This window comes from Gymnogyps californianus, chromosome 21 (assembly GCF_018139145.2).
Source record: "Gymnogyps californianus isolate 813 chromosome 21, ASM1813914v2, whole genome shotgun sequence".
NCBI lineage: Eukaryota > Metazoa > Chordata > Aves > Accipitriformes > Cathartidae > Gymnogyps > Gymnogyps californianus.
This window is the reverse complement of record NC_059491.1, coordinates 3,446,786-3,451,181: the sequence shown is the minus strand read 5'-3', so window position 1 is coordinate 3,451,181 and position 4,396 is coordinate 3,446,786. Positions and strand designations below refer to the sequence as shown.

Genomic DNA, 4,396 nt, shown 5'->3' with positions numbered 1-4,396 from the left:
ATGTCAAATGAGCAGCATGCACGATGCGCTCGTTGCTGGAGAGATCTCTGTTCAAGCAGGACACATGGAAATGGTATAGATAAACTTGTTTGAAAATCTGGATTCACTCGAAGAAAGAGGTAAGTCCATTCAGCCTCTTGAAGCTTACATAAATACAAGAGGCCCTGGAAAGTCCTGCCACCCACCTTGAAGTGTCGCTCTCCCCCCCCCCACCCCAATAAGTCTTCAGACTCGTTTAAAACGCACTCAACTATGAAACCTAGAGAAGTCAAATTGCTCAGGGCAACAGTTGCTCAGGCCAGAGCTGACAACACAAACTCATTAGGGGGGTTGTTAGGTTGTTCCTCTTCAACAGGAGATTTCACTTTCTGTCATTTGAAGCATTGTGTTCAGTTCAAAGCAGGCTTGAATACGTTCCATCCATTCTCTCTTGAATGATACTTCCCTTTCCTCAGTGACTAGTCCTCATCCTTTCCTTTCAAGATGCTGGGGAACTGTAATCCAAGGTTGCTACAGCCACTGCTCTTCCGAAGAGGCTGAAAGCATCACAGCTCAACCAAGTGCTCAGCCTTCTAAGAAGAAAATAAATTTCTCATATCATAAAAGTTAAAACAGGGAGAAGCAAAGAATCTGAGGATGTACCTAGGTCCATTAGAAACAGATAAGTTTTTCCCAAGTCTAGCTTCTCTCCCTCTTTAGCTGAGTTTATCTTCACTTTTCTTTAATGAGACGATGAGCAGTAAGTGCCGATGCTGCAAGCAGCTGTCAGGATGTAGAATCTCGTGTCTTTTTCATCCTCATCTCCCCTCACACTAGGCAAGATTTCAGGTACCTCTGAGTGTAGATCACGTCTGATTTTTCTCGCTGCTCCTTTCCCCAGCTGCACACTGGCAAAACCCTCCTCAGCTTTTGCTTTACCTCAGCAAATAAGTACTTCTTTCCTGAATGAGTTTCCATCAACTTCAAGAAAGGGGAAAAAAAAAAAGAAAAAAAGGAGGAGGGATCACATTCTAATGAGCTGTCAAGCCTATTCTCTTCACATTCCTATTAGACTCACTGATAAGTGGAGCTGGCCCCTGTGCCAGGCAGATTTAAATCAATGCCCATGCCCTGCTCCCTCCCCTCAGCCCTATTCTGCACCTCCCCTTCATTATCTCAGAGAAATCACCATTTTTCTGGGAAGTTTGTAAAGTGTACATGAGTGTGTGGTGGAGCTAAAAATATGTGGCTTGGAATATGCACTCAGCATCGCACCACACATTGATACATCAGAACTCTTGCTTTACACTCTAGTTAGCTGTGTTCCATAAAACATTTTCCCCTAGCTCTCATTAGAGGCTGGCTCAGTGGGAGCTTTCTGATTTCTTTACAGGAGGGTGGGCTGTTTATTAAAAATAACAGAAAACCAAAGGTTACACATCTCCTACAAGCATTTCATAAGAGAGATCCTGAAGTACTTGGACAGTCTGCAAATCTTTGCCAGTTCCCCACCACCTAGAACAAATATTCCTATTCTTTCTACAAATACGGAGTGCGACGCAAAAATTTCTCTGAAATTGTGCCATGAGAGTCCAAGAATGATAAAAGGTTGAAGATCACGTAATTTGAAGTCCCTTATGCAGTCAGCAAGCAACATATTTGCTTTAACAATCCCTTTACCATGCCTTCTGTAATCCAAGTAATAATGCCAGCACAGTACTTCATTGGCCTTTAAAGGCAGCCAGGGTGGATCAGGAGCAACAGCTCTATTATCTATGGCTCAGGGAAACTGAGGCATGAACAATCTGAGTGCAAAATCAAGAAGTAGAATACAGATTTATTCCCCCCCCCCCAGCATCTTTTGAGAGAAATGGAGTTTGGGAAAGAGAAGAGAGTGAGAGTAGGAAGGGAAGTTACACAGAAGCTAAATAGTTAACAGCATATCACCCCTCCCCCAACTAGCTCACATTCCATCAAAACTACGTGGCAGACTTTATTTGTTAATAATATTTAACTTTCTTTGGCGCCTTCTCATACTTAAGCCTCTTTTTTCAGGTTAGTTGTAGACAAGCCATGAATTTGTAAAAGTGCACTTGATGACACATTAATAGGACAATCTGTCATATTGCAGCTAAACAGCTTGACAGATCCACACACCATGGCAAGAAATGACATTCAATGCTGGAATGGGGCAATTGCTTTTTTGGTCTGCTGGTGCAGGCTGCATCTGTCTGCCTGCAACGTCTCCTTTCCCATCCCAAGAGCCAAATCCCAAGACTATATTCTCAGATTTGGGGGAAACAAATCCCAACTCTGATTGCAAGCACAAGGCAAAGTTACTTGATGGTCCAGTAGGACAAACTGACTGTAGCTAACTCCCAACTGTATACTTTATGTTGGGCTGAAAGAAGTGTCAGCACAGTTGTTACCTCTCCTCCAGCCTTCAATTCAGCATTTGTATTACCTGTAGAAAATTGCACACCTTGCTGCTGCTGTTCTCATATCCGAGTTGCAGCAGTTCCAAAGCACCTGAGTCTTGTCAACGCATGAACAACATTCAACCCCCATTTGCAAAAAAATAGGAATAGGCCGATGTTGCACTTCATAGGACAGCAAACCAAGGATCTCGAAGTGATTGAGAAGACAAATAGTTTCCTCTCTGAGCTCAGCACTATTGCAGCAATAACGGGAATAGTTAAGAATGTAACAATATCAATTATGCACAAGGAAAGTTTTTAAGTAGGGAAGATATTATAAGAAGCCACATTTACATTTCAAAACTGTGTGCAAGAACCCAAATACAGTGTTTGCAAACACTGTAAGAAGTGTGTGTAAAGCTAGAGAGGAAATTGAATAGTCAGGCAAGAAACTTGTGACTTGATCTTTCAATCTCTACTTACGCAATTCACCTTTTACTCATGACAGACCTTACCTAACTGTGCTAAGAATAATATCCAAAGGGCAAAAGGTCAAAAGCTAGGATTTTCCCAGTTGCCCATTGTAGATATATCAAACAACTCCTAAGCCTTGGTACACAGATGGTGATTTTCTAAGCCAATACAGTAGAAGGCACATTACCATTCACTGACACACCCACCCATCCCTGCTTCATAGCAGATAAAGGTCTAGAGTACTCCTATGATAGATCCCTTCGGTTTAAATGTGAAGTTTCTCAATGCAACTTCTATATAAACTCAAGCTGTTGATTGGGTTAACATACAAAAGCTGTTAGAACAAACCTAAACACCAGCAGACAAAAGAGCAGCTTTGGGAAGACAGACCGAGAGCTTATGGCCACTTCAGTTGCCTTCTGCAAAGTCCCCCCGCAGAGCTGCCCGTACCCCACGTTTCAGAGAGCCTCTCCATTTGGCTATTGCCCGCGTTCCCCACCCAGCACAGCCACCGTCCCAGCCGCCGGGCGAGCGCTCACTCACGACCCACGCGGGATCGCTACGCCATCTCGTGGCAAATCCACGGAAACACCGAGATGCTTACATAAAACGTGGAAACATTTGCTGCGACTCATCAGTGGGCTCTTCGGAGTGACCGAGGTGTGAAATAACGTTGCTGGGGCAAAGCTTTTACCGCTAATAAAAGGTTCCTAGTAAACTCTAATAAATCATCCTCATTTGTTGCCCAGAAAAGTCTTTTCAGTAACATGAGATGTGAATGCTTTGAGTTAATTTTCAACAGCCTCCCTTTTGTGTGTGTGTGTAGGCGATTTTTCCACTGAAAACACGATTTTTCTGCTTTAAGGAGTAAGATCTGGCCTTTGCTGGGCAGCGAAAGAAGTATCATCTTGTACATTGTCTTCCTGTGACTGGGTTGCAATATAAGCCACTGATAGCAACAAATTATTAGCAGAAATTATTCAGAGCCATTCAAAAAATACCTTTTGAAGCACAGGGCTTAAGGTAATAATTCTAATGATAAATTATGAGCTTGCTCGTCTGAAGAAAAGACAGCTTGTCACTTGCTGACTGCTTACACATTTAAGCCAAGTTGGAGAATCCATGAGATAGGCAAGAAGCATCTCATTTCTTTGGCCTTCTGTATATGGGAGAGTTTCCCATTTAACACTTGGCTGGATACACACAATCGACACCCAGGATCAGTTTCAAATCCAAGTACTTGTGCAAACACAATAGGAGGGGTTTCCCCCCCCCCCCCCCCCTACAGAATTGGTCTAGTGTAGGGGCAGAACAACATCCTCACAGCAAGACGACTGTATGACCACATGGATCTGAAATACAGCAACATGGCTATCCTCATCTGACTAGTTCCTTACTAACACAAGCACTAAAAAAACCTGAAGCAGGGCAACCGACAAAATGAAAAGCACTAAGTCTAAACAATGGAGTTCAAAAGAACTCCAGGCACAACAACTGTTCTGAGTAAGAAAAAAAAAAAGCAGAAA

At 43.0% G+C, this 4,396-nt stretch overlaps 1 protein-coding gene across 1 annotated transcript in view; it reads right to left on the bottom strand.

The window, feature by feature from the left end:
* The window catches only part of SDF4 (stromal cell derived factor 4), a 248,560-nt gene that overhangs the window by 117,835 nt on the left and 126,329 nt on the right, over window positions 1-4,396 (bottom strand). The window lies entirely within an intron of this gene.